This window comes from Marmota monax, unplaced genomic scaffold (assembly GCF_021218885.2).
Source record: "Marmota monax isolate L192 unplaced genomic scaffold, Marmota_monax_Labrador192_F-V1.1 WCK01_AAM20220418_F8-fsc00055, whole genome shotgun sequence".
NCBI classification, from domain to species: domain Eukaryota; kingdom Metazoa; phylum Chordata; class Mammalia; order Rodentia; family Sciuridae; genus Marmota; species Marmota monax.
Window position 1 is genome coordinate 4,540,590 of NW_026695205.1, and position 14,951 is coordinate 4,555,540.

The 14,951-nt window shown below is 49.8% G+C and overlaps 1 protein-coding gene across 2 annotated transcripts in view; it reads left to right on the forward strand.

The window, feature by feature from the left end:
- The first annotated feature begins 14,047 nt into the window (after window positions 1–14,047).
- The window catches only part of Kiaa0040 (KIAA0040 ortholog), a 31,950-nt gene continuing 31,046 nt past the window's right edge, over window positions 14,048–14,951 (forward strand). The window contains exon 1 of one of the 2 annotated variants that reach the window (XM_046430114.2): window positions 14,048–14,408. The gene's annotated coding sequence lies outside the window, so the exon portion shown is untranslated. The remainder of the gene's footprint in view (window positions 14,409–14,951) is intronic. The other variant, XM_046430113.2, reaches the window with a different exon arrangement.

Sequence of the window (14,951 nt, forward strand, 5' to 3'; positions counted from 1 at the left end):
CGCCCTGGTCAGAGCCCACCCCCAGCTCAGCATCACGGGGCACAGCCTTCCCCTGGAGGGAGAACCCTGTGTGTTAACATGTAACACTGTCCCAGGCAGTTTTCAAAAGCACAAATTGCAAGCCTGACACCTGGGCTTGAGTCCTGTCATTTATGACCTCTATGACTTGAGCCATCCAAACCTCAGGTTCCTCATCTATAAAATCACACTAAAAACAGAATCTAATCATGATGATCATTGTAAAGCAATGAGGTGCAGTAGCTGGCACACAGTGCTGTGCTGAGCCTTCATAGTCTGAGACAAAAGGAGAAACCCGTGATTCAGTCTTTATTTAACGTTTTGGTATTTGGTTCACTATGAAATTTTTGCATTGATTTTGATTTTTGACTTTGCATTAGGCTGGGATTGTGGCTCAGTGTTAGAATGCTGACCTAGCATGTGCAAAGTCCTGTGTTCAATCCCCAGCACTGAGAAAATTGCATTAGTATCGATTACTGGGGAGGTTCTGTGTACCCCTAAAATTTTGCACATTTGCCTTAGAACTCAGTAAACGTTAGGTGCTATCATTTTACCTTCACCACACAGACTGCAGGGAGCAACTTATCTATTCTATACTAACTTAGAGCAGCAACTATGACATACACCCCTTGTCCTAAAACTGCTCAGTACGTAAGATGCTCAAGTAGGTAGTTGTCTACCAATTGCTAATAGCCCATGGTAGACAAGCTACCAGGCTACAGGTCTCCATGTGTTTCATGTGTTTGAAGGTTTTGTTTCATGATCCTGGAGGGCAGGGATATCACCCTGTGCCATGTCTGACACAAAGCTTGGGGACACAGAATCAAAGAACTGGCAAGGGCCTTGGAGTTCATCCAATCCCACCTGCTCACTTTACAAATAAATTATCTGATGCCCAAAGAGGTTGCATAATGTGGCCAAGCCAATCAGGGATGAGGCTGAAGGGAGATGTCAGGCATCCTGGGCTCTTTCCATCCTAGAATTTGCTGATTTTCTTTTCTCTCTCTCCCTCCCCTTCAGTACCTAGTACAATGTTCTCCAGGTAGGAGGGATCAATAAATGATACAGACTGCTGACTTCTGGAACTCAAGTCGTCTTTGCTTTAGGGGACATAGGGAGGCATTGCCTAGAGCATATGTGTGTTTACCAGCTGTCTGTACATTCCAGCCCAGTGTGGCAAGGTGGTCAAGAAAATACTGATTTAAAGCCAGACAGTTCCGAGTTCAAGTCCCGGCTTCCCTTTTCCCTAGCTATGTGACCTTGAATAAAATTAAGTTTTTAATTTTATTTCAATTAAATTCACATGGAATTTTAATTTAATTTCAATGACTCATTGAAATCGTGAACATAACAGTAGTACCTGCCACAAACAATTATGGGAAGTTATGCAAAACAAATCAGGTAAAGAAGATAGCAGACTCCCTAACACACCATAAATGGTCAATTAATTTTAGAAATCATCACTGTTTCAAAATAAGTCCTAATGTTCAAGTGGGCTCTAAAGGTAGATGGATCAAGCCGTCTGTATGAGTCTGTGATGTACCTACATTTTTGTAACATAGTGAATAAAGATTGGGAATGGAGAGAAAAGCTATCTGTCAAGCACATTTGCTTAATGGATGCAGATGTGCCACATCTATCCCACGAAGCCCCATAAACACCTCTTACTAGAGTTAGTCTGTGGGATCTCAGTTCCATAAAATCATGACAAGGAGCCCTACACTCTAGCTCCTGAAATTTTACAGATTTCCCCCAAAGCACCAAGAACCCAGATCAGTGGACTATCAAAAGGGACCCGTCACAGACTCAAAAATGCCTAAACCGTCATTCCATCTTAGGGTCCATTTGAAGAGAAAATAAACTATCGGTGAGGATGCCCAGTCGATCAGCAGAGCCCACAGAGGCAGTCGACCTCCAGGAACAGTGGCAGCAGAGGCTGATGCCCTGCCCACGGAGAAGCCACTCAGAGAAATCAGCTCACAGTGGACTTTTACAAACCTCGCCTTCTATTCTCTCCTGCTCTCAGCACGAAGCAAATACCCAGGCCCATGACCCATGGGAAGATGGGAAGTGGAAGTCTATGTGAAAGCATCCAATATTTCAGGACTTAGAACCTGAGGGGAAGAAATATACCTGGGTATTCCAAATTTCCAGTCAAAGACGGCAATATACGGTTGTTCAGTATCTTTTCTCCAAAATCTTCAAATCACTTCACCTAACCCAGCATTAACCTCCCAGTGAGGCAGCTAGGGGTTGGGGTTGCAAAACTTTAAAGAGCACTTCATGTTCCAAGCACATTGGTAAGAAAAATGAGAGAGAATTATAAATAAGACCCTTTTAGTCCTAATTTAAACCATCGATTGACAACCTGAAAGTTTCTTGAAATTCAAGGTTTTCCAGAAGTAATGTGGTATTCTAAGTTAGATCCTTAAAGCAACAAAGGTCATTTGTGAATTAGCTGGTGAAATCCAAGGGTCCCGAGTTTAGTCAATAGCATCACCTATCAGTGCTGATTTCTTTGCTTTGACAAATGTACCTTGGTGCATTGGCTATACCCTCGGGGAAGCTGACGTTTGGAAGGTAGACAGGATCTCTGGGCTACCTTGGCAGCTTTTCTGTAAATTGAACATTATTCCAGAGTTTAGCTTTAAAATAGCAAAAATAGAATCCATCAAGGTGGTTGTGGGGATTTTTGATCTGCCAAAGAACCTTTATTCAGTGGGTGGGGGTAGTGGTTACCATTTTCCCTCCCCAGTACCAAGAATATTTAAAAGACAAAGACCTCCAGCCTCTTTCCAGAGGTCAAGCAAAAGATGGAGCCAACTGTTATGCCCTCACGGTGCTTTGTTAGGAAGGGGGGAACTGGGGCCTGGAGCCTCCAGGGTGTAGAGCAGTGGTATCTCCCATGGTCAAGTGCCGCTGGGGGGAAGGACGGGGATGGTGCTGCAGAGCACTGGACACCTCCAGACCGGAGCATTTCCCGTGGCTCCTTCTCAGGACGTCCTCACAGGTGGCTCCGTCCTCACAGGTGGCTCCAGGGGGAGCTGCTGCAGAACCGTCTGCAAGCCCCCGGGGAGATGCACCTGCTCTGTCCCCTCAGGAGGAGCTGCTGGGGGGTGCAGGCCCTGGACAGTGAGCGGCAGGCTCTGCACCCCACTTGTAGAAGGCAGTCTGCACCCTGCTGGACTCCTGTCGAGTGTCCTGGTCACTGAAGTGTCACATGCCACTTTCTGAAGAACAACCATCCATCACTCTGGGACAGCGACAGTGAAGAACCTGCCTCGTGCTTGCCTGTCCACCTCCTGGGGCCCAGCACTGGCTCCACAGAGGCCCCTGTCTGGAGCAGCACCTGCTTCCCTCGGCTTTAGCCAACTTTAACTACATCCACAGCCGCTCGCTTTTCTTCCTGGTACTGGAGTTGAACTCAGGGGCACTTGACCACTGAGCCTCATCCCCAGCCCTTTTTAGTTTTCATTTTGAAACAGGATCTCACTAATCTGCTTAGGGCCTTGCTAAGTTGCTGAGGTTGGCTTCAAACTTGTGATCCTCCTGCCTCAGCCTCCTGAGTCACTGGGTTCACAAGTGCGCACCCCCATGCCCAACTCTTACATCAACTGGGCTTTGTCATTTTATGACAGTATAGAGTCCATCTGTCTTCCCAACTTTGTCTGGTCTTACAAATAGAGATTATTTGGGGAAAAAATCAAGTTTCCATGTACTACTTCCATAGGTTGTAAATTTTCTTGATTAATCTCCATTCCAAATTCTCTGCATTATTGTTTAATCCCAGCCCTATTTTGGGGGGTAGCGGGTACTAGGGATTGAACTCAGGGGGACTCAACCACTGAGCCACAAGCCCAGCCCTATTTTTTGTATTGTATTTAGAGACAGAGTCTGAGTTGCTTAGCATGCCTCACTTATGCTGAAGCTGGCTTTGAACTCACAATCCTCCTGCCTCAGCCTCCCAAGCCACTGAGATTATAGGCGTGGGCCAATTCGCCTGGCTGGCATTATTATTCTTAGAAATCATCCAGATGTCTCCAGAAGTTTAAATATTTCAGCACATAGATCATCTATTCTCTCCCAGACAGCCTTGTCTACCTAAAGGTGACCCCATATTGTGCTACCCTACAGGTTTTCTTTAGAAGTGGTCATAGTACCCACTGGGTATGTGGGTTCTGTCAAAGACATCTGTCATGCGTTTTGGGCCATTTAGCAACTGAACCCTGTTTCTATGTTTGGGGAGCGCCTCTCCCTGCAAGGCAGAGCTGATCTCCCCCCAGGGAGGCTAGCGATGACAACCTCCCTTGGAGCTAGGTGGGGGGACTGGCCATGAGCTAGGCTCCCCCAAACTAGCAATATGAAACAGCAGGAGTCAACAGAATCCACGTGGCAGTGAGGACAGCTCCTTCCGGCTCCCTGGTGCACCCGTGGCAAGGATTCAGGGCAGCTTCCAGCATTTACCAGCATGGCCGGTGGACACCCTGCAGCAGCGCGGCCCAGCAGGGGCAGCTCCATTTCACCAGGCGAGGTCTCCAGCAGTCTGAACACTCTTCCTGGCTCCATAGCCATTGAGCTCGGCCCTCCGACCTCTCTGGGGAAATCTCAGAGCCAGGACCGGCTTCCCATGCATGTGCCCTGTGCAGTCACAGGGAGTCCCAGGCTCAGCAGGGGCCCGTCTTGGCTCTGTACTCAGCTGCTGCCATCTTAAAATTCTTCAGATTTTTTTTGGAATAAGAGACCTCACACTTCCATTTTGCCTGGTGCCCAGAGCTAACCAGTATGCTGTGGGTCCAGGAATTCTTGACCTTTGATGGTCGTGAGCCCTTTGGTAGGCTGAAAACCTGTGGCACCCAGGAGGGATGTTTTTAAGTACACAAAGCAAAACACAAAGAAAACTGATTATATTGAAATGTGGTTAAATCTTGTTTTTGAAGAAACAAATATGGGATGACAGTGCACGTCTGCCGTTTGTATGAGTGCATTAAGCAAATCTAGCGGCAGAACTGAAGCCTTCTGTTATTTAGAAGTAATAACAGGCTTAAGCAATATTTGCAATGTCTGCAGCAACTGAAATGTGACCTAAAAGTATCTATGATTTCCAAAAATGGTAGTCACGGGTACCTAGTTTATTAACCTAAGGAAGTGCTAAGTTCAGTGGGAGACTATTGAGAAAAAAAAAAAAAAGAATCCATCCTAGTTACAGAGTCCCTAAATCTTAAACAGGAAAAGCAACTTAAGAAGCCTGACTTAAATAAATTCCTTTTCCACTTAGACCAAAGCTATCATTTTGTGGTTGACAACCAAGAACTCTGGGGGACAGAGATACCCAGTGTGAGCCAGGTGCCAGACCATCCCTAAGTTTGTCATGGTCCTCCATAGAAAATGAGCAAACACAATAGTCATAGTGGCTCCAGGTGGCCCTGCCCTCGGCCACTAGGAGTGTAGAGGAGAAAGATCAATGATGACACTCCCAGACACTCCCTGGAAAACACAGGACAAGCACTGTGTGTGTGGCAGGAACGTGATCTAGATGGCCTAGCCTGTGGAGACCCCTTCCAGCCAGCTGTCAGTCGTGACCCTTCTCTATGAGAAGGGAGATGAGCCACACAGCAATACAACCCTTGCTCCAAAGCTCACAGCCCGTTAACAGAACAGTAAATATTTCCCTTCCTCAACCTTCCAAATCCTAATCCATCATTCTTTATTCTAGCCCAGATCATCTCTTCACTATTTCAACATGGGTTAATTTTTTGCATGTCTTGAAGGAAATTTGGTCAGCACATCCCTCCCCAAGTACCTTTCTCCTCCTCCTTCCAGTTCTTTTGGAAGTGGAAGACTCAAGAGCCCTTTAGACAAAAGAAAGATCTATCATTTGGACACACTTGAAAAGCCTGAATTCAGTGAAAGTAGAAAGCAATCCATTTGCAGCCATCTTGACTTCTCCAAGTTGTTTCTCATGAGTTTCACTTGTGTTCTCAGCATCTTTCACTACGTCTATTACATTCATGAGGAAACTGAAGTTCAGGGAGGTTGTGACTTGCTCAATGGCACAAGGCAAAGTAACACAGCTGGAAGAGAACCCCAGGTCCTTTCCCTGCCTTACCTCTGCCACGAGCAGATCGCGATAAAGAGAGGCTGCGTTGGAAAGGGGAGTACATTCAAGCAGATCGTTAAAAACCAAGAAACACACACCCCCAATTCTGGAGAGCAGGTGTCCATTGAGAGAAAAGAAGCTCAAAAAGGAAATAGATGACCCAATCCTCTGGCTCCTACTGGGCGCACTTCAAGCCCCACATATACTAGAATTCATTTGGCTGGTGACCAGGGCAGTCCGCCCCCTTCCTGCCTGGGAGTTCCACTCATAACAACAGGCCAGCAGGAAAAGGGTTTCATGAACATAAAAATAAACAAACTTTCTATTTTTAGCAGAGCTGCAGCTGTGAGAATTTCATTCTTTGCTCTGAGCTGCAGCATTCTGAGAGAGCAGAGGGGTTGGGGAGGAGGAAAACAGGGGACAAGGAAAGCAGGGGCGGTTGTGCTGGGGGCCAAATCTCCCATTGCTGGACCTGATTGCATGAGGCCACAGAAACCTATGTCCAGCCTGGAAGTCCGTGGAGTCGGCAGGTCTGGAGAAACTGGAGCTCGTCCACAGGAAGCCAGCCCCAGATTGGGCTAGTTTCTGGCCATATATAGAAGTAAACAATCCTTTTAAATGATCCTTTACCCACATGCATTTTAGAGCCACTGAAAACCGGGGTGGTTTTGTTTCCCCATCAGAGGAGCAGAGAGAAGCTGGTGGATTTCTGCCCTTTGCTTAGGCTCTGGCTGGAACCTGCGTGGCTCTCACAGGAACCCAGGTCCCGCACCTTTCAGGCTGACACACGGGTGCAGAATTGAACCTGCAGCAAGATTTCCCACTCAGCCCTTGTGACAGTCGGCAGCATCAAGAACCTGAGAAAGGACGGCGTCAACACCCGAGGGGGGAGTTAGGGGCACCGCAGTTGCTTTTCTTGTTTTTTTGCCTGGAACAGGATGGGAAGCTCCGAGAGGGGGCTCCTAGGCCCCACCAAGGCCAGGGGAGAGGGCCTCTCTATGGGGCACCTGCCCTGGTGTCAGGGAGCCTCTCAGCCTGGCTCCTGCCTTGCCCTGACCCCAGCCCCCTTCTTCATTTTCCTCTCCCCACACCCCTCCTTCCCCCCCCCCACAGTCCAACTACGCTTCAGTCCTTCATAAGGGGACAGAACTGCAGGCCCCAGAGCAGCACTGAGGAAGGAAAGAACCTCCTATTTCACGTGCTTCAAAGAGCTACGTGATTGCAGAAGGGTGTCACACGTGTGCACACTCACAGACAGTTTCTAAAGCTCCCCAGATCTGGTCTTGCAGCCGAGGCTCTTCATTCAAAGACACGTTTGCCAAGCAACTTACTGTCTGCCAGACGCCGTCCCAGCCCACAAGAGCTTACAGTGCAGTACGGAGAACAAACATGCAATTTCATTACAGTGGGGCAGGCTCCGTGCCGGGCAAGCCGAGTCCTGTGGGAAGCAGAGGACCTGCTTCTACCTCAGCCTCGGGAGCTTCCAGAGGAGACACTGGCTGAGCCGAGAGCCAGGAAGGTGGAGATTGCACAGGGGCAAGAGTTTCTCAAATGCTCTCCATGTAAGGGCAGCTCTCAAATAGCAGAACAGTGGCACCAAAATATACACAAGATCTTACCCCTGGAACTTCAGGGTTTGCTGATTTCCACCACCCAATACCATCTGCCATGGGACCCGGTAACATGTACTAAGCTAATCAACAGCCACTGAATCATCAGATTATGCACTGTTAGTAAGGAAGGTCCTGAATCTTGGGATCAGGAGAGGCCATACAGGATTCTCAACCTTCCCTCCAGGGACAGCAAGCCTTCCATGTCAGGGCATGTGAGTTGTTCCAGTGATGGGAACTCAGCCCTGATGAAGGTAACTTGTTAGTGCTCATTACTCAGTCTTCCGGGCAGGAGCTAGAGTGTGTAGTGTTCTTTTACACACTGGAATTCCTCACTCCTGTCTCCCACTCTTTCCCCACCACCATCAATTATGCAGAACACCATGAACCTGCAGCAACATTTCCCACTCAGCCCTTGCTTCTCTGAGATGAAGTGGCTGTACCTTCTTTGAGAAGGTACACTTCATCATCCAAAGTCTGTAGTGACCTCGATTTCCTACATGCGAGTTCTACTTTCCTTCTAAAAACAAGACTGACCCAAGTAAAAAAAGAAATACATAAATAAATAAAAAAATTTTAAAAAGAAAAAAAAACATGCATGGTTATCTTTGATTACCAGGATTATGGATCATACTTTTTTTTTTTCTCCTTCACAGTTTTGAGTCTTTCCTCATTTTGCCACATTGAGGGACGGAGGTCAAACAATTAATGTGACTTGCCAAAAAAGCCCTACCATGTTTATTCCCCCTGCACACCTTTGTTTATGCTGTGCCCAGAGGCCACGCGCTCTCTTCCCTTGTCTTCAAATGCTGCTGTACCTCCTAGATTCTGGTCAACCAACCTTCATCAGGAAAGTTTCTGTGAGTGTTCCAACCCTACTGTCCCTAAATCTAAATCATGAAATTCAGCATTTTACTATAAAACAATGCTAATCATTTCAAGGGTCAGCTCCACATGGATTTTTGTAGACTCCTTAAGAGCTATATCACATCATATCCTATGATAGTCCTACCTAGCTCAGGGCAGAGGTTACTGTAGGTTCCTCATAAATATTTGCTAGAGCCTGGTGGATAAAATTCCATGGGTCCTATTTATCAGCCTGGTGGCTGGAGTATGGTTCTAACGCCGTTTCATAAGTCATCTGATACTATGCCTCTCAATCTGTGGGGCACATTTCCCCAGGAATGGATGGCAAGATGTACCAAGTGCATGAAATCCCAGCATAACAACTAATGTCCTCCTAAAGCCACAATCCTCTGTCCTTCAGGAATGTTTTGGTAGGAAGACTGGCAAAGTGCTCTTGCACCCCATGGTTTCCAAGTGCAGATATCAATATTCTGCTGGAGCTCTTGGTCTAGACCCTGCTTCTTCATCCTTTCAGACAACCATCTCCAAGGTTCACCAGAAGATGTTCCTGGGCTGCACATTTAGCCTGCATTCAGCAAGTAGAGGCCACTGATATGGGGGCAGAACACCCAGATTCTAGTCCAGTTGTGCAACTACCGTAGGCCACGGCCTCTACAAGCCCTGGCTGCTCATGCCCTGTCCACGAACAAAGGTGAGGTCAAGTTAAGTAATACCTGGGAAACACTCTTGCAAACTGAAAATTTACAAAGCTCCAGGTATTACCGTTGTCCTTATCGTCCCAGAATCAGTTGACCCATGGACACCCACCTACCCATGGGATGAAGGTGGACCAACATGGAGCTCTGAATTCAGAAACTTCTGGGCTGAAACCTGACTCCAGCATAAGCTCCATGAAACTAGAGTCTCATTTATTTTTATATAGCTAACATTTTGCCTGATACTGGGAACATATATGTCGAATAAATCTTTCTATTTATTGAAATCTCTGCCTGCCATTTATCTGACTTTTGACAAATTTTTAAATTTTCAAAATCTCAGTTTCCGCATATATTAGATGGGTATGATAATAACTCACAGGGTGGCTCGATTTCAGAAGCAATGTGTATGAGCTGCGTCACTCAGTGCCTAACACATAGAAAAGAGTGAGTCGAGAGCGTGAGTGTGTTTCTACAGCTTGGGAAACGGAGGCCGGCTCATTATTTTCTGATGTCTTTGTCAGCCCTTCCTCTTACCTGTTATAAAAGAGCCAGCCTAGGGTCAGGAAGTTTGTTGGTGGCAACACTGGTGCTCTGAGTCACTGAAGTAGTTAAGGAAGCAAATTTCAAAGCCACATTACTCCATGGGCCCCGGGGGCAGGAGCGATGAACAATTCCAGCCTCCACAAGAACTTCTGCCTGCGTGGAGGTGCCGCGCAGGGCGCGCCGGGCTTCCCCGGAGTGGGACCAAGGGGGAGCAGCGTTCCACCTGGTAACGCTGTAGGAAGCCCACAGTCTGGGCTCGCTGCATAAACCACCCACCCCCAAGGAGGCAGACAAATGAGGAAACCACAGGAAGGCAGGTGGGGACTCTGTGGAGCTCTGCTCCCACCGGAGACCCCTGCCACAAAACAGAGTCCAGAGCCCCCCTCCCCGTTTACATCCCAGGCCAATGCTGAATCCAACAGAGGTCCCCAAAGAGTAGTGCCAGCCAGTTCACGACTGCCAGCCAGAGTGCCATAAAGACAGCTCAGGAGACACAGCTCTGGGGGCTGTGAGCCACAAACAAAATGAGAATTGAGCCCCTTAGGGCCCAGAGGTATTCCAGGCCACCACCCACCCTCCCCGCCACACTGAAGGAGGTGGGTGCTGTATCTCTAGAACCCGTAGGGACACGAAGGGAACTTTGGTGGAGGAGGAACAGGAGGATTATTAGAGGAGACATCCAAGTTCCCACCAATGCCAAGAGTCGGAGTCCACAAAAATAACATTTTTCCCGGCACCCTGGATAAAACATTGAAGACGTTTTAGATATCACACTAAAAAGAGCCTCCAAGAAAAGGATAGTGTTGCTGCTCTTTTTAAAGGACTTTCACAATTAGTTTATGTCAGAATTAGGTAATTTAGGAGGGAAGTTCTGCCAGAAATCTAATTGCAAGAGATAGATACAATAACTGGCATGAAGACAGACATTCAAAACCTGAAAGAAATCAAAAGCCAAAATGAGGAAGAGGTAACACATTTTAAATGGGTCATGAGACTGCGGTAAAAAGAACAAGGTTTTGCTGCCTTCCTAAGGCAGAGGCCACAGAGACTCTAGAATTGGGTGGGGGAGGGGGGGTGACATGGCCTGCTGGCCTGATTCCAAGTTCCATGGAGGCAGGACTCCTGCCCACGAGGTACCCGCTGTGAGTGCCAGAGGGGTCTCCCTGGACTCCCAACCACAGAGAGGACATCTCAGCTTCTCGTGGGTCTCTCTTAGGGCTCTGCCATTCACAGTCTGTCCAAACCCTTCAGAATCCATTTCCGTTGCCAGCCTGTGCCACCTCTGGGGGATAATCACCCCACAAGCTCATCGCCTGCCTGTGAAGTGGCGCTTCCGCGGGCCTGTCCTGAGCTTGCCTCCCTGTGCCGTCTCAGGATCCGCGAACAAGTCTGTGCTCATCTTCTTCCCACCCCAACCACCTCCGCCTGTCAGCAGCCTCCCGACTTGTGGTCCTCCGGGCTGCTATTCCAGGACCTTCTCCCTCCCTGCGCTGACCTGTGTGGCCCTCGCACCGTGTTGCAGGCAAGAATGCACCACAGTTTTAGATGAGAGGAAGAGAGGGTTCTCAATATGACCTTTTGGCCCTGGAGAAGGAAGCCCTTCTTGTGCAGCACTGTCCCTGGGCGACCACGGTGTATCATACTCTAGACCTGGAGTTTGGAAACTGTCTCCCATAGGCAGGCTGCACAGATAGATCCAAGTTGGCCACTACTGCACCCAAACTGTCTGGAACAGGGCATTACTGAGAAAGAAAAGCAAATGCAGTCTGTGTCGGCCATGGAAGAAGGCTGAAGTTCAACACTTAATGCCCCGCTGATTTTCACAATGTCCGAGAGGGAAGCGACACCTCCCATCCGAAACTGACATGAAACCAAGACACATCAGGTGCTAAAGTTAGTGGGGGGTGGTCACCCAAAAAAGGGGTTCAAATTTCCAGTCTCAGTTTGCAGATCTTCTATTTTAAGCTTTTTTTTCTTAATTGGATGTTACCATTCTGTTTCACTCCATTTGGAGCCCACTAACCTCTTGACCACCTTCAAATGTCTTTACGGAAAACAAGAAAAATAATGAGGCTTAAGCAAACTGGAACAGCTCCGTGGTTCCCTGAGGCCCGTCATGAGCGGGTAGACGTTGTAATGAAATAAGAGGTGGGTGTTCTGACCTGCCTCTTCCCAGGGAGACAGCATCCACCCAGAATGAGAACACCTGGCCAGACGCCCATTCCCACCTTCTGCGGTAATTTCATCTTCTTGGCCGCATCGGGGCCTCAACAGACTCCACAGCCTTGATCACCCAGGGTCAGCCAAGCCACCAGCTTGCCCTCCAATAAGTCCCCGACTTGTCTGCCCCAGAAGCTACTGGCTTTCCGTGCCGCCTTTTCTCCTTAGGAACCAGACGGCACAGACACACCACCTTTGATAGGCCTTGGTTTTCCTTCTTCTGACAGCCAAATCCATGAAGCTCAGAGAGCAACTCAACTGCCTCAGTTCCTCTCATTTGTTTTCTCCCTTCTTTTCTCTTAAAAGCAACCCCCTATAACCGTCTCCTCAGCCAGAACCAGTCTGTAATGTTGGTAAGAAAGTATTTTCCCATCCTTCCCTCTAGGGCATAATTCCAGGCCTGCATCTACCCCTTCCTTCCTCCTCTGCTAGATGAGGTGGAGGGGGAAAGCAGGGGTCAGAAAAACTTGAGCCCAGATTTGAGTCCCATCATTTATCAGCTGTGACCTTGAGAGAATTACCTACCTACATCTGAACCTCAGCCTCCTCATCTGTAGGATGATATCAAATCCCACACACGTGTAACCTCAGACCGAACGTACGTCACATGGGCAGCTCCGTTGCAAGCAGCCTCCATTCCTAAATCCTCAGCAGCGCATTTGAGGCCTTCCCCTCAGACCTCAGCCCTGTCTTCCTCAACCTCTATCAGACCCTACGCTCCAGCTTTGCTCTTCAGGAGTCCCAGAGGAACCCACTTTAAGTGGGTAGATGGTAATAGGCACAAAGTGTCACTACACACTGAGCTGCCCCAGCCTGCTAAAAGCACCTGCTGAGGAACCGGCTCTCCCAAGCTGCTGTTTCAGTCCATGCCTAGACACTGGCTTCCCTAAGAACCTCTGTATCTTCTTTCAAAGCCCAAATTTCTACTCCCTGCAGTCCTACCTAACTACCCACTAGCCCACCTATTTCTGGGACCCCTTTCCCCCCATCTTATTCAAATCCAGACTGAGCACAGAAATCTGCCTGGATTTCTGGGGAGAAGATCCCATCTAATCTTCACTTGAAAGAACACATTCCTCTTCTCTCTTCCTGACCATTCTGGGCATTCCTGGCTGGGGTGCTGGGCTTTCTCTTTGGTTTTTCAACTCAGAGCCATTTGGCCTCTCCAGCATAAACAGGAAGGGCTCTCTTGTTGCTCAGTTGTAACAGCTGGCACCAGTCATTTCCATGGCCACGTGGGGAGGCCACTGCCTGGGCCCAGTTGGTGGAAAGCAAGCCCCAGATCAGCCCTGGTACCTGGTACCTGTGCACCTGGCAGATACAGTCAAGGGGGTAGAATCTCACACCCATGTCATGGAAGGGCCTCCTCAGAGGACTCTGAGGAAGACCCTGGACGCTCCACAGCCAGGTCCTGACACCGCTCCTCCTCACCCGCAGAAACCTTGGAGAACTAATCAAGTTTCCTGGCCATCAGAACCTACATGTGCCAGAGCTACCTGCACCGTTGGCACTGTCTTCCTGTTTGTCATCGTCCAGAACTAGAGATAGGAATGGGGGTGAGAGGAAGAGCTCTAGAGAACTTTGGGAGTTGGCTCCCCCCTCCTTCTCTACTTCTGACAACGCCTGTTGACAGTTTTCCTTACACCTTCAGTGCGAGGCCAAGACATCTCTGAGAAGTCACCCCAAGCTCTGCTAGAGCACAGGGCGTCACCTAGAGGGACTGTCACTTTTCCCTCATCAGCTAACGCAGGGGAGCTTTGTCCACCCCTCGAGGTGTCCCCCTCGAGGCCTCCCACCCCCTTTCCAAGAAGTCCCTCTATCAGGCAGCGCGGGGCTCCTGTCCCTTGAGCCCGTTTGCCCTGAGCTCCGTCCCTGGGAACACTGGGGCGTCTGTGAAAGAGACCGGCTGGCCCGGGACCCGGCCAGGAGGCGGTGTCCTGAAGGAGGCGCGCTCCGCCGCGGAGGGGCAAGAGCGCGTCACAGCGGGGCGGGGGCGAGGCCGAGGAGAGGGCGCGGCCGGCGTTTGCGCCCAAGGCCAAGGGCACGGTAGTCGGTGGTCGGCTGGCTCCGCGGGAAGCCGGGCCAGCTGCGCGAGCCGAGGGGACCGCGTCCGACCCGGGAAGTTGTGTCTGTGACATCAGGGGCAGGACGGGTGGCAGTGAACCCTCAAGTATGCGAGGCGCCGGCCAGCGGCAGGGCAGGGCGGGCAGGGCGCACCCGGGGCGCTGCGGCAGGTAGGCGCCCGCTGGCCGCGCAGTCCTGGACCCTGAGGAGCCCCCACCTCGCCCGCCCGGTCGCTGTCACTCACGGGAGCGCGGGACAGATCCCAGCCAAGGAAGCCCCCTGCGCCCAAAGGTGAGTCTCAAGACTTTGTGTTGTGTCCCTGTGTTTGGAAGGGGACTTCGCGGCCCCGAGGTCAGTGAGGTCAGAGGGTCCTTTCCGACACCTCTGCGGGTCAGCACTTGTGCTTCCCTGCGAGGGTTCTCCACAGGCTTCCATCTGCTCTGGGCAGAGGCCACATGGGCTCCTCCCGAGTTTGGGGTGGAGTTCTCTTACTCCAGTGGACAACAGCTGCCTAGGAGCAGTTTGAAAGGGGCACAGAGCCATTCGGTCTCCAGCCGGGGGAGTCAAGACCGTGACCCTCCCAAAGCATCCCAGGCTTGGAGGTTTCTAGGCGAAGCCAAATATTCTATGGGGCTAAGAAACTGGCCCAAACGAAAATGTGGCCTGGAGCCAGGGGTGGAGTGGGACCTGCCTGCTGTAACTCTGACTCTGGGGAATTTCCAGCGGCCAGATTGTTTCCAGACTTTTTCGACTCTCTAAATGGTCTGTTCTCAGACCCTGCAGGTAGACTGGGGGACTCGACTGGGTCTGCTCCCCTCCTGTTTTAAAAAGTTT